Source organism: Podarcis gaigeae (genome assembly GCF_964106915.1).
Source record: "Podarcis gaigeae genome assembly, chromosome: 3".
In the NCBI taxonomy this organism is placed as follows: Eukaryota; Metazoa; Chordata; class Lepidosauria; order Squamata; family Lacertidae; genus Podarcis; species Podarcis gaigeae.
Genome location: NC_139680.1, coordinates 40,263,357 through 40,279,071, shown reverse-complemented (window position 1 = coordinate 40,279,071; position 15,715 = coordinate 40,263,357). Strand labels below are relative to the sequence as shown.

Below are 15,715 nucleotides of genomic sequence, written 5' to 3'. Positions count from 1 at the left end.
ACTAAAATACTGAATAATTTTCATGAAGATTCATTTAAAAAGAGAAAACTGCAAATTGCTGCACAAACTTTGGTAGCTGAAAAAATGAGAAACTGGAAGAACCAAAACTGGCAGATTCACCCATCCCTAGTTTGGAGTAAGGCATACAGCCTGAGACCCTTCTTGCGCAAGTCGCTGCCATTCAAGGGGATGTGCTGGTGGTTCATATCTTCTAGCTACAGGTTCAGTGTCTCATATGTCTTGAGTGGGCCTTGTCCTATACCTGGGTGCTCCAGAGCTGCTCATTGCCCCTGATGCTTGGATTTCCTTCTCCTGTGTCCTAAAGACATGTATGCTGGACTCATACCTGCCAAACTTGTGTGCCACAGCACATACACTGGTGCCATCCCATACACAGTCCAACACTTCCAATTTCTTTTCCAGCGTGGGTTTGCCATTTTTGCAATTTTAAAATTCACTTCCAGTTTTTGTGCGATGTGCATATGCATGGTCACGCACATATTGAACGAGTCCAGAAGCAAATATGAATAAAACCTACACAATGAGGTAAAGGTACAAAAAACCGGCTACAGTTAGTAGCTCTGCAGTCCCTAAAATAGGTCAGCCTTGATCAGGAACTGCTGCTGCTGATGCACTTCACAGCCTCAGAAAGAGGCAAAGACAAATTGTTCTGAAAACTATTAACTAAATGCTGTTAAACCACCCTGTTAAACCAGCCTTTCAGATGTTTTGGACTACAACTCCCATCAGCCCCAGTCACTCATGCAAATTGTAGTCCAAAATATCTGGAAGGCCTCTGACTGGAGAAGGCTGGTTTAACTCTAAATGCATGCATTCCCAAATGTATGGTCAGGAAGAAAGCCTTGATATAATCATACTTAAAATGTCCATCAATATGGGTGGTATCTCTGCTTGTTTGAATTCTATTTTCCCACTTTCAGTATATTGTGGCCATAGCTTTTGATGGCGGGTGGGGGCAGACATTTTTGCGTTCGCTGGAATTACGGCTGCAAAGCACAACCTCGGCTCTGTCTCCTGTTTAAGCCTGTTCATTTCGTCTTGTTTTATTGTTCTCTTCTTAATCTAAAATAAGTACCATTCTGGCAGCATGCATATGGATTCTCTTTGCACTGGAAAAGAACGTAAGTGGGCCCCACCCAGCGCTGCCTGTTACCTCAGGCATCTGGTGGGTGGGGTTCACACTATGGAAAACAGCTTCAGTTTTCATTTTCACAGATGTCGCCCAAGGGGCTTGTGCTAAACTGGAGTCAAAGATAGCTTGAGTTACATAAGCAATTAATCTCTTTAAAATAATTTTTACATTAAACAATGCCATATCATGATTTATTGGGGAGTGACATCGTCTCCAAAATGCAACTTGCAGGCCTTTGTTTCTTTCTGCTTAAATGGAAAAGCAAATTCCAGAATTGTGTAGCAACAAACAGCATTGATTTGATATTTGCATGCTATTGCAGTTGGGGGTAACCCTGCGCCTTAGATTCCTCTATTTCTGTGGAGCCAAGGAAGCTTTGGATTACAACTCCCATCAGCCCAAGCAGGGTTGGTTGGGTCAGATGGTGAGGATGATGATATACTTATATATATATCACCTTTTTCCTTGACAGGGAGTCAAAGAGGCTTTCAGATAAAATAAGAACAGCTAAAAGCATTGGAGGTGTAATTTAAAAAAAAAAACCTATTTGAAATTAATAGAATTAAATGTGGGATGGGGGGGCATGTTTGTGATCTATTAAAAACACAGAGACAATCACAGCAAAAATAGAACAGCACCAGCCCCCTCATTACAAAAAAAAAGTAGTCAGTTCCCAAAAGCCTGTTGGAACAAGAAAATATTCACCAGACAGCAGAAGGACAACAAGGAGGGATCTAGTCTAACTTCTCTAAGGAGGGAGTTCCCAAACCTGGGAGCAGCCACAAAGAAGGCCCTCTGCCACGTACCTCCAAAGTGTGTTTGTGAGGGTGGTGGGACCAAGAGAAGGGCCTCCCCTGAAGATCTCAGAACCTACGCAAGTTCTTATGCAGGAATAGGGTCTTGGAGATAGCTTGGATATAAAGTTGATGGGAAGTTCAGCCCAGAACATCTTGTGAGCACCAGCTTGGTCAAGGCTGAGTTAGGAGGACTTTTCCTGCGATCCTCTGTGAGTAAGATTTGGTATGGCATGGTTGTGTTTCAAGAATCCATTCAAGGCAGCAGAGGGAGCAGTGCTCTCCATCCCGCTCCCCATTTCAAGCCACATGTGATTATTTCTCAAGAACATCTGTCCGCAGCCAGCTTGTTGGATCTACTTACCAAGCACTTTCTTATGAAGAATTAAATGGGTTTATATTTCAAATGTGTGTGCCAACAGCACAAATCTATTTGTTTCCAGAACTGCAAAAAAAAGGTGCTATGTTTGCGCTGTGTTGATAACATTGCTATAGTTATGGGGTATGAAAAGAAGATCTCTACAACCAATGCTCATGAAATGCGCTACAGTTTTTCTACTTAATTGTCAATATATCCTTTGAACCAGCTATAAAACTGTCCACATACCTTACTCTGAAACTGAAATACTTCTCAAGCTCAGCTCATAGCAGCAACAAAGCAGTTCCAAAAAGCAGCTTCCATAGTGCAATCCATAGTTTCGAAATAGTTCTCCTTGTTCCTTTGTTTTCATTTACTGTTTCTTGTTTCTTTCCTCTGTGAATATATAGTCAGTGCCTCTTGTTTTGTGTTGAAGCAGAAGCCCAAATTTTACATTATGATAGCCATCTTCAAATGTCTAAAGGGCTGCCACATGCAGGATAGAGCAAGCTTGTTTTCTCCTGCTCTATAGACTAGGAGCAGAGCCAATGGATTCCCATGACAAGAAAGGAGATTCCAACTAAACATCAGGAATAGCTTTCTGATGGTAATAATAATAATACAGTGGTACCTCGCGTTAAGAACTTAATTCGTTCCAGAGGTCCGTTCTTAACCTGAAACTGTTCTTAACCTGAAGCACCACTTTAGCTAATGGGGCCTTCCACTGCCGCCGTGCCACCAGAGCATGATTTCTGTTCTCATCCTGAAGCAAAGTTCTTAACCCAAGGTACTATTTCTGGGTTAGCGGAGTCTGTAATCTGAAGAGTATGTAACCTGAAGCGTATGTAACCCGAAGCGTATGTATGCCTTCAGATGTCTTTTAAAAATAGGATAGCTTCCTTGACATTTGATGGGAGGGCGTTCCACAGGGCGGGTGCCACTACTGAGAAGGACCTCTGTCTGGTTCCCTGTAACCTCACTTCTCGCAATGAGGGAACCACCAGAAGGCCCTTGGCGCTGGATCTCAGTCTCATCCTAATGATCCCTTGCAGCTTTCCAGTTTTATTATTCTATGAACAGAATAGCTCCTCATTTTGTAGCAAAGAGTCACTATGTGATGGTTCCCATGAAGTCTGTTGACTAGGCCATCTTACCAAGGACTTCTGGTAATTGCAGTCTACTGCCACTGAGGCTCTGTGTAACAGCAGAACCACCATACCATATATAGCCCAGCCACTCATGATGGAAGATGGGTCTGATCCCTGAGCCAACTCTTAACTGAATCCAGGATTCAGCAGATCCCAGGTTGGCTCCCCCTAACCCAACCCCAGGAATGCCCCATTTCAGGAGTGCCCACTGGCCTCCACTGATGGGGCTTTTGTTCAGGATGTAGCAATGGCCTGCACTCATGCTGGCTTCATTCTGCCAGCAGTGGCCAGCAGGAGGCCAGCTGACGCAACAGAAACGAGCAGAGGGATGCCACCACTCAATCCAAACCAAAGGTAAATTCAGATATTTCTACATCCATGAGTATAATGCAACCATATACATGTCTACTGAGAACTCAAAGAGTTCAATGGGGCTTACTTCCAAGTAAGTCGGTACAGGGAAGCATTTGCAGCCAGCATTTTAAGAAGGTTTCATAAAGGCACAGCAAAACTTGCTCAACTGTCTTGAGTTTCCAACACAGATAGCATTGCCCACAGGCAAGCTGAAAGCAAAGATCTCGGATGTATGAGTGCCAATAGGACAGTTCTGCACAGGCAAGTAACACAACTGCAGAACACTAGATTCTTAGATTACAAAATAAGTCTTTAGTTCAATAGCAGTATGTTTTATGGTTTTAGTTTTCACTGTTGCTTATCCTTTTTATTACTCTGCCCTTTGGTCTGATTTATGTTACAGCTATAATATGCACTGTGAACAGAGCTCTGCTTTTGGTTTGGTGACTTTAATCCATGGGGGTGAAAGTGAAGCAATCCATCCTACATAAGATTAAAAGCTTTCATTTATTTCATCATTTATATCCTCAAGGCAGAAAATGGAGAGGGATCTTGTTCGCAGAATAGTTTCTCCTGATACTCCAAACCACAGAACTCTAATAGGTTTAGATGGTACATGGTTTCCTAAAATAACATTTAAAAATAGACTAGCTTAAAGCAGACATCCAGGGAAGGTTAATATTAATTGTTCTATAATTACAAGCAAAATAATGCTTAATAATACAGTCCCCCTCAAAAAAAATTCTATCTATCCATGTCATTTGGGTATACATATTATATCTACTTATTCTCAATAATGAAACTTTGCCAAAAATTATTGAAATATGTAGTCATATATTTAGGATGTGCAACATGTACACACAGAGACACTAATCTGGACACTATTCTTCTTCAGATGTTTCTCAGTGTAGTGGTAGAGTATAATTTTTAATTTCAGATCTTTGCCTGGTTATTTTACGACTTCACTTTTACGTTAATGTAAAAGCAAGTAGTCCTAGCAATGAGAAGGCAAGCAACGAGAAGAAGAAACCCACAACAACATTAAAGTCCTCCACCTTGTGGCTGAACTTTTGACACACATTTCCTCTTTTCTGTTGCGTAGCCGAAATAGTAACCAGATCCCCTGTGATCCATAAGCATTGCTTTCCAGCATGCAGCCAAAATAGCTCTGGAGAAGGCATTAAGATCGTTAGTGAAATTCCAGGTAGCAAACCTTTCTCTCCTTCATCGTGTTGTTCCGTCCTCATAAGTATGCTGTGTACTTATAATGCCTCTTGCTGACTTAACACCATGGCATGGGTAGAGAGCAGCTTCTTAAGAGACACACATCACAGCAGTGCCAAGGAATCTGTAAAGGTAAAGGCCCCTGACAGTTAAGTCCAGTCACAAACGACTCTGGGGTTGTGGTGCTTATCTCGCTTTACTGGCCGAGGGAGCTGAAGTTTGTCTGCAGACAGTTTTTCTGGGTCATGTGGCCAGCATGACTAAGCTGCTTCTGGTGAAACCAGAGCAGCACATGGAAATGCCGTTTAACTTCCCGCCAGAGCAGTACCTATTTATCTACTTGTATTTTGACATGCTTTCGAACTGCTAGGTGGGCAGGAGCAGGGACCGAGCAATGGGCGCTCACCCTGTTGCGGGGATTCAAACCACTGACCTTCCGATCGGCAAGCCCAAGGCCCAGTGGTTTACACCACAGTGCCACCCGTGTCAAGGGATCTGTACTGACTGCGTATTAGCCACCAAGCCACTTTTAAGGTTCTGCTACTTACACACAAAGCCCTAAGTAACTCAGGACCAGATTACCTGAAACAATGTCTTCCTCTTCACTGCCCAGTAAAGACACAATGGTCAGTTAATGCTTAGCTTTGCCAAAGCCTGATGACTATCAGCTTGTGGTGACATGGAGATGGGCCTTGCTGAAATATAAAATGCCCCCTCTGTGTTGGCAGAATGCATTGGCATTCTGCTGACACACAAGTTTAGGCAAGAATTTTTCCAAACCGAACAAGTGATTTTATGGTTTACATTTTTTAAAATGGATTGATTTTATGGTTGCAAACAGCTTAGAAGCTATTTTGGCATATAATGAGTATATAAATGAAATCATTACAATATGCATATTTTAGTAAAAAGAACCAGGGCGCTTTTTTCTAGAAAAAGAGGTGTGGGAACTTGTGAGCCTTTCTTTAGCTTTTTTTAGGGGGAAGACTTTTCTTTTTTGCCGGCTTTGCATAATTGCTTTGCGTAAATATGTATTATAGGGGGAAATGCTGATCAATTTTCACAAGAACTTTTAAAAGAAGAATTCACAAACTTTGAAGAAATGTCAAGAGTTGAACTTACAATTGGAAAAATGAGAAATGGAGAAAAAATAAAATAAAATTGACACATTTTCCCATCCCTGTTTTAAAATGATCCCAGGCCTGGTTGCAGAAAAATCTGAGCAATGAACAGTGATCTGCTTCTTGCCCTATATACCTGAAGGAGCATCTCCACCCCCATTGTCAGCCCAGACGTGGAGATCCAGCTCCAAGGGCCTTCTAGCAGTTTCCTCATTGTGAAAAGTGAGATTATAGGGAACCAGGTGGAGGGCCTTCTTGGTAGTTGTGCCTGCTCTGTGGAATACCCTCCCATCAGATGTCAAAGAGATAACAACTATCTGACATTTAGTAGACATTTGAAGGCAGCCCGGTACAGGAAGTTTTAATGTTTGATGGCTTTATTTTGTTTAATGTTTTAATTTGTTGGAAGTGGCCCAGAGTGGCTGGAACAACCTAGCCAGGTGGGCAGCATATAAATAATAAATTACTACTTTTACTACTGCTACTACTATATTTCACACACAATATTTATTCAAAGGTAGCAATTAATCTTTCTAGGGTGTTGCTTATATTGGAAAAGTCCTTATATACAGAAATGGTCATTGAAATAAAAGGAACATAACTTGAACAAAAATTAATGCTCCACAGAAAGCAGAATATTTTCCATAATTATAAACAGTAAGCTTTTTTAAAAAAAGCAAATGCTTTAATTGTCTTAAATTGTTAATTGGCCCATTTCTTCCACTGAAGTCAGATGATTTATGCATCCAGACCTCAGTTGCTCCTTTATGGATCCAAGTTTTTGTCTGCCCTGAGAAGCAGTGTCAGTATCTGTTTATCCAACTTCCATATTTTTCAGATATTTTGATTTTACCAACTGCTGACATTTGGCACTACAATTCAAATTAATTCAAGATTAGATTTTTATTCTAGTTCTGATTATTGCTGACAACCATCTTGTAGGGGAAAGAAGAAACTTTTGCTAGTTGAGGGAACTCAGCTCGGGAAATATATTACAAGCTGTTAAGTTATTCCAAGGAGAAGGGGGTTGGGGAGAAACATATCTGCATTAAAAGGAACAATGGCATCACCAAGCCCAGCTAAAAGTGAAGAAAACTCTTAATTAGAAATAAGTAAGAAGCTCTTAATTGCAGCTAAGTAGTCACTGTGATAATATAACTGGGCTATGATGGATTTTCTATGCCTTGAAGTAATTACAGAGGATATTTCCTTCTAATACACCCCAGAAATCCTGGCTTTGGTTCAAGAGTTGTTGATTTTTGACGTGCTCTGGGCATGTTTACATTGAAATGTTTTTTAAAAGGTTCCAAAGTATGTTAAATCAACACACCCTGCTTCCACAAGCCACGTTGCACTAGTGCACAGCTGTCTGCAGTAACTCCCAACAAGAATGTGCAGTGCAGTCTCCCCCCCTTACAGTGGGGAATAGGTTGCTGCAAGGAAGGTTGGCAAATTAGAGTTGGGTACAGAACCATAGTGGGTCCCTTGGTCAGGAAGGCTGTTTCTGCATGTGCTGTAGAGGGAAGTGAGGGGCAGATGGGGCTCATCAACCTGAGAAGGCAGCTCATCTAGGAGAAGGAAAACTCCGATCCTAAAGCTCTGTGTCCTTGTGGAGCATCTTTGGGAGAAGAAAGGGCAAAGGAGTAAACCCTAAATAAATGTGGAGTGGTGTCCCTAAGACAGTTGGATGGTGCCTTGAATGTCTCCTTCCAGCAACTCCTGCAGACAAGCTGGTGTCAGGAATGAGCCAGCTCTAAGCGAAGATTTGCAGCCAACTGCAGAAAGCAGCCAGGAACAGAGAGGCTTAGATGTTAGACAGGCAGCTGCAGATTTTGGCTCTTCCTGACCTTGACGAACCGACTGATAAGGCAGTAGCTGAGAGCAGGCAGGAACACAACCAAAGCTTGCAGGAAGCACAAATAGTCACGAATAGACTCAGCCTCTCAGCACAGGAGGAAATTGGAGCTGATCCACTAAGTCCGAAAAGTCAGCGAATGGGAGGGCTTCAAGATAGGAAGCTGAACAAAAGATGTAAGAGTTGTAAGTTCAATATCTTCAGTCACAGCCGGAAGGAGTCTTCAGAAGGGTCATCTTAAGTAATGATGCCGGCAGCTTTGTCATAGCCGTCCGGAGCTATCTGTTTGTTTTTGCAATTAGTCCTCCTTTTTAATTACCCACACTTACTGTGTTATCAAGCTGAGAACCTGGACTTCTGACATCTGCTTTCCTTTAAACCACATCAGTGTAGCCGAGAGGGCGGTCTTGCCATCTGGGCAGCTCAGGACCACCATACACAATGCCCAGGTTTGCATCCTTGGGAGGTCACTTCAGTGATGTCACCACAGCGGTTTTACTTCACCCATGGAGGCGCACTCTATTGTTTTTCCTTTGTTCTGGGATGGCTTCTCTAAATCAGGGACATGCCTGAAAAATAGGGACACTTGGAGAGTCTGTAGAATACTTTTAGAAAAGTTTTTCTCTGACTGGATATGCACAGGTTAGTAAGACATCCTGAGTACTATAGTTTTTAAGGACACCTTAGAACCTATATTGTATTACAGGCACTCTAGAAAGAACTGTAGCTACCATAACGCACTGGGGCCCAACACTCTTTTTAGTCTGAACAATGCAGAACTTAAGGTTTATGAATGTCTCCTTTTTTAAAGCCAAATTAAACTCTGAAGAACCTCAGAGGTCTTCCACTATCTCTAGTAGCGTCCAAAGCTAAAGGGCCCCTGGGACATGAACTGGGGAGACCAGGAGAATAAACCTGAGTTGATAGCCCGGTGATTATATGTTAAAATCCCTTTGGAAGAACAATCCACTTTCTCCCTGTCTCCCAGCAATGATTTCCATGAGAACATTTTTAAAAGCTTATGTGAATCATCAGTTGGATGCTGTAAGGCCCAGTCAGCTCATAAATTACTTTCTCTTCACAGTGATGGCCATGGGACCACTCTGGGGGGGGGACTGTATGAACTGGGCCAATCTAACTGGGTTTTTTCAACACAGACTGCTGCTATAGGTGAACAATGCACAGAAGGTCTGCATCATGCAGAGTCATTTCAGTCATGGAAAAGAAGAGCTCTCTGCCAGCTCTTCTGATTGACTTTTGCTTTATCTCAGCCTTCAGAAGGGTCAACCTTTGTGACTTGGATCAGTTATCCATGTGACTGCATGGTTGGTGATGCAGATGTGTTTTCCTGATGAATATTCACATTTTCCAGCTACGATCAGAGCAGCTGCGAGCAGAGGCTAAAAACAGTTTAATATAACTTCTGTTTGGAAATGCTTTGTCATATAGCTAATCTATAGCAGGTGACTCTTTAATCCAGAACAAGCCTTTCTTGATCCTTAATACTTAAAACTGGACTGCGCTACCATCAACCTTAGAATGAAGGACATTACTGACTACTAAAGTCCAAGCAGATTAAATTGCTTTGGTTAACAGGGGGGCTGAGAGTGCAAAAGCTTATAAGTCTCATTATTACTCCAGCTATTAAACCAAAACATTTGAAGAATCTAAATAAGCTTTTGATTTAAAAATGATCTGTAAAACCTGCAGATATTGAACTCATGGACTGAATTTAATGTTGACTTATTCCCGGAATACAATCTCTCTCAATATATAAAATTTGCTCAGAAGGCTCTGAGGTTTTGCCACATGGCCATGCAAACAAGTAGGCCACCTTTCTGGTTAGCTTAAGGATAGGCAAATCTGTCATTTTTTGTTTCTCTCAGTTCAGTTTCTCATTTTTAAAGTCTTCAGTTCAGTTCGGCCTATTTCCATATCTGCCTGTGATTTTTTAAAAGAAGTCTTCATGAAAATTTATCAGCATTGTAATGTAAATTTCTCCTAATATGTATCTGTATACTTAGGCTATCCTTTATCCTAGTATATGCATTTTTTGAACACACTACATGGCTAGAGAACTGCATTGCAAAATTCAGAGGAGTGTGAATTTTGAAGGATGGCTATGTTTGGGTTTGCATCTTGGTTTTGATAAGTATGAAATGAATACTGAATCCATTTCACTCCCTACTCATTTATACAGGCATTTGTTTTCTCCGACAAATTTTCCCCCAGTGCTTTTGTTTTAATCTGCTGCACTTTCTCTGTTTTGTTTTTTAAAAAAACTGAATTATAATTTCTAATAGAGTTTAAGCGCTTTTAGCTGTCCTGAGGCACCAGAAAAGGCTTGATATTATAGATAGATAAATACATTACTGCCCCCCCTCCAAACGGCCTCGGCCCAGTATACCTGAAGGAGCGTCTCCACCCCATCGTTCTACGCGGACACTGAGGTCCAGTGCCGAGAGCCTTCTGGCAGCTCCCTCACTGCGAGAAACAAAACTACAGGGAACCAGGCAAAGGGCGTTCTCGGTAGTGGCCCCCGTCCTGTGGAACGCCCTCCCACCAGATGTCAAAGAGATAAAGAACTATCTGATGTTTAGAAGACATCTGAAAGGAAGTTTTTAATGTGTGACATTTTAATGTATTTTTAATCTTTGTTGGAAGCCGCCCAGAGTGGCTGGGGAAACCCAGCCAGATGGGCAGGGTACAAATAAATTATTATTATTATTATTATTATTATTATTATTATTATTATTATTATTATTATTATTATTTTAAAGTATATGTCTCATTTAATAACATGTAGAATTAACCTTCTGTATGATTGTGGTAGCAAAAATGATGTATGCTTTAAAAAAAAATGGAAAGCTGCAAAACTATCCTTGGCCAATGACTGGATCATCAAACTCTGAGAATTCTAATTATCAGAAGCATATTGGTTGTAATGAAAGACAATGTAACAGGAGAAATAAAATCATGAAAATAAAAAAACTTTATCAGCACAATTTACAATTATTCATTAATTATATTTTTTATATAACAGAAATACTTTTAATGCATTTTTATAGTGTTTTTAACTGATGTTGCATAACTTTTGATTTTTAAACCCCAATTGAAAACTTTTCTATTCCGTCAGGCTTATGCAGACAATTAAAACAATACGTCTTTCAATAGCTGTTAGCTGATTTCTGATTTTAACATTTTAATATGGCTTCACTGTTTGGTTTCATGTATAATTGTTGTAAACCGCTCAGGTACTATTTCTGAATAGGGGTATATGCATATTTTTCTAAATGAACCAATAAATAAGAGATTGTGAAACTTGTTGAAAATAAAATAAATAAAATGGTAAAAATAATACAGCTATATTAAAATAAAATAAGCATTAGAAAGCAACAGAATTCTCATTTTTGTACATAATATGTGATGTGAGAACCGCACTGGAAAATTCAGAGAAGGGCAGATTTCCAAGGATGACTCTGTTTCAGTTTGCACATTGTTTTGGAAACTGTGGATTAGCTAAGTTCACCATGAAACGTGAGGTGAAGTGATTGATGCCTTTAAAAGCTCTTAAATTTTATACGTGTAAGATGGATTCTGCATCTCTGACATTAGCCAAAATAAAGAAATACTGACTTGGTTAAGATCATTTCCCAATGATTTAGTATTAAATTAAGCTTTATTCTTTCATTAAAATTATCTCCCCTTCCACACGCAACTCCTAGTTGCCAGTTCTTTCTACCTTAAATGGAGGCAGTAGCACTTAAGGCAGTTCACAAGAGGCCTTGAAAACAACATTGTCTATGTACTGCTGACATGAACAGACATGAGGCCAGGCAAACTCTGGGAGGGGAAGAAATTCAAATATCAAATATCAAACTTAAGACTGTGGCATGCATCTCAACAGTCCCAATTTGAGTGGGGACGCCCAAGAATTAAAGAATCCATCCTGGCCTCACAGATATACTGAAAGCATGTGATATTCGTTTGTGTGTGTGTGTGTGTGTTCCTTTGTACAGCAGCGTACAATATTATTCAGAACAAAACTGTTGCAGGTAATAGTACCAAGGGAAAACCCATTGGCTTGCTTTTTAAAGAAGACAACCATTAAAAAAAAAAATCACAGAAATCCCTAAGTAAAGTGTTTTGTAGAAAACAGAGAGCAGTCTTCCTTTGATAAATAGCCCTGATAACTTTGTCGCAAAGTTATGTGTTATGATTTCATTCCATACTTTCAAAGCATCATTTTCCACAAGCAGGGAGTAAATGTGTCTGGGCTGAAAGTGCTATGTAAAGTTGCTGTGATTAACGTGTTTTTGTTTTTTTAAATGACAACACTGAGATAACAAAAGGTGTCATTTTTCATTGATGTGCTTCAGGAAAAAAACCTAGAATAGTTATGCAGAATTGGTAGTTTGGGCAGGCACAATTTATCAGATGGAAGTGAGAAAAGTTCAAAATGTTTCATTTCTGACTGGGTAGTTAACTTCCAAAAGTCTTGAGGTCTAAATAGCATTAAGTTTAACCTGCTTCTGTATGCAGCATGGCTAGCCTATGGGTCTTTGGCTGTTGTTGTGGACTACAGCTCCTGTCATCTCTGGCCATTGGCCATGCTGGCCGTGCTTGATGGGAGTTGGAGTCCAACAATATCTGGAAGGCAATAGGTTAGCCATCCCTGTTCTACATGAACCTTAATAGCTACTTGAGTTGCAGGTCATTTAAGTAGCCACTTTTGGGTGGGAGTTAGCACAAAGAAGGCTGATCGCCGAAGAATTGATGCTTTTGAATTATGGTGCTGGAGGAGACTCTTGAGAGTCCCATGGACTCCAAGAAGATCAAACCTATCCATTCTTAAGGAAATCAGCCCTGAGTGCTCACTGGAAGGACAGATTGTGAAGCTGAGGCTCCTATACTTTGGCCACCTCATGAGAAGAGAAGACTCCCTGGAAAAGACCCTGATGCTGGGAAAGATGGAGGGCACAAGGGGACAACAGAGGACGAGATGGTTGGACAGTGTCCTCAAAGCTACCATCATGAGTCTGACCAAACTGCGGGAGGCAGTGGAAGACAGGAATGCCTGGCGTGCTCTGGTCCATGGGGTCACGAAGAGGCAGACATGACTAAACGACTAAACAACAACAACAAGATTTGCAGTTGCCTTGGTTTATTTGTAAAGATTATTTCCCCCCAGATTAGTTGACATTAAGTGACACAGACCCAAATTCAGAAAAGGGTATCTGCACTTTTAGGGGGGTGAGGGGAGCTGGACTTAACTCTGCTTTCCATTCCCTTTCTCCACTAAACAACTGGTGGTGAGATACCAATTGTTTGTGTTAACTTCACGTATATGTGTAACTTCACATATGTTGTGCCCTGTGTTGAACTGGAGCCATTTGGACCAAGTTCACATATCCTTTTCAAGCAAGAATATCTTATGACATGGACATGGTGTGGATCAAACACTTTAGGAATTCAGTGAGCAAAATAGCTATTGATCCTTTATGTGAGAAATGTCTGAATATGTTAGAAAGTAAAAAGGACAATACAAGTCAGCGCTATGAGTCACAATCATCTGGCGTATAAACCAGTTTGCTTAAGAATGGGGAAATGATGTAATCACTAATTAATTTTCAGCTGGAAGTCCACATCTCATCAAGGTAGAACTCCCAAGAATTTGAATTAATCTCGGGTGAAGCCTGCCAGAGTAACTCGAAAGTCAATTAGTTAACAGAAAAATGCAATGGATGTCTGTGTGACTACTCCAGAGCAACGCTTGTAAAAATTGCTTCTGGCATTTAGCTTTGCAGTCTTAGCCTTTCAACACTATGTGAGGTGAAACCTCTTTCCCCTCCCAGTTTTACTGATCTGTGAAATAAGGGTAAAGAGTTTAAACAACTTGCCAAAGATTGTGTGGTATGCGACAGAGCCAAAAATAAAGCTTTGGTCTTCTGAAACCCATCCCTGTTGCCTTATAACCACAATATCATGCCTTTTCTTTCTCTAGGATTTCTTTGAAGTTTTTCATAATTTATAGCAACCATGGAAGATTTAACTTTCCTGGACTTTTACAATACAGGGAGTTTTATTAAAGGGAAGAACGAGTCATAAATCACCAAAGCTGATTTGAGAGTTCACATCAAAAGGCAGTGTTTAAAGAAAAGAAAAGCCGAGTTTGAAAGCAAAAAGGCATGTTCTCCTAATTGTACAGCAGATAAAACACACATTTGGCTTTTGCCAGTGTAAGTGAGATGAAACTTATGCAGCCTAGCTATAACCCTTAGGCAAGTTATAAGATGGAGGCTGGCTAGAATTTTGGTTCTCCAAGTCAAAAGACAAGACAACATGTGCAATCAGAAAGCCATATTGATTTGTTAATCATATAATATGATTTCTGTTGTAGTTGTGATCTTTAGCTCATTTTTAGTTGCTATTTTGTTAATAGTGTTTTATAGATTGTAATTGTTTTATTGATACATTAATTATTTTATATGATTCATGCTGTATTTGTGATGTTCTATTATGTTTCATTAGGTTATTGTTATTTATTGTTTATAAGCTGCTTTGAGATTCATTTGAATGAAAAGTGGCATAGGAATACAATAGTTTAAATCACTAATGCTCAGTTCACACATTGTGCTGCTTTTGCTAATACACAACTTGTTGTATGTTAAAATGCATAAGTAACATACAAACTGGCCTTGATGACCTCTAGGGGCCACACCAATTCTAGCAAGGCATGAAATATAGTCACATTTCAAACTCTAGTCCTGCAGATGTGTGCCTGTGAAGAGATATGTCTCATCTTAAAACTTTCCACACAATAGATGCACTCTTCCATTAAGCATTTTGGAACAGGCACTTGTAACATCTCTAACTTCCTAGCACTTCCAAAGATGACTTATTTAGAGTCATTTTACTCATGGCAGAACACCCAAGCGTTACAAAGATGTGTCCTTACCATTTTCTGTTTCTCTACACACATTTTCACAATGGGGGCACAGTATGCAGCATCAGAAGAGATCAGAGACAGAGATAATATGTGCACTTATCTGTACAATTATCATTGTTGCCTCTGTTACATGAAAACAGACTCAGCTGCTCTTTACAGTCATTGGAGAAGGTCCTCTTTGTCATGCTTTGGCTGCCAAATAGACACCTAATAACAGTGGCATCAATTCTCTGGAACATCCCTCCGCATGCAAACTGAGAAGTGTCGACTGTGACATACCTTGGATGTCTCTTAAAATCTTATTTGGGGGGGGGTGTCATTTTGATTCTCACTTTTTATTTGATATCCTGGACACATTTGTCATCCTCGGATAGCAACCATGGCTATGATATGGACCATTACATATGGTCTGACAGCCATTTCCTAACAGTAGTTCCAACACTGCTTATAGTAAAATGATAATGTAGATCCAGCCCTATTGCCTTTCTTTCAGATATGAGACAAATTGTTCCTACATGATGGTCTTGTGGTCTGTGATACTCATCTTCGTTCCGCCAGAATTACAAGTAAAATTGATACAACTGATACACTTCAACGGATTGTATAAACCAGGCTATGATTCTGTTATTTTTTTGGGTGTCCTGGAAGCAGGTAGAAATATTGTGTTACTTGCCAATTTAATGACAAGATAGCAACCACATACATGCCACTGTTATAGCCTATCACACTTCCTGATTCAGCCTCGGGGAAGCTGACCAT

General features: G+C 40.3%; 1 long non-coding RNA gene across 2 annotated transcripts in view; it reads right to left on the bottom strand.

Annotated features, from left to right (window-relative positions):
• Nucleotides 1-2,560: 2,560 nt before the first annotated feature.
• The window catches only part of LOC310840753, a 38,284-nt gene continuing 25,129 nt past the window's right edge, over nt 2,561-15,715 (bottom strand). Inside the window, exons 3-4 of one of the 2 annotated variants that reach the window (XR_014562090.1) lie at nt 5,021-5,155; nt 2,561-2,701 (exon numbers count right to left, since the gene is read on the bottom strand). This is a non-coding gene — a long non-coding RNA (uncharacterized lncRNA). Of the gene's footprint in view, nt 2,702-4,332; nt 4,432-5,020; nt 5,156-15,715 lie in introns of those variants that run through there. The other variant, XR_014562091.1, reaches the window with a different exon arrangement.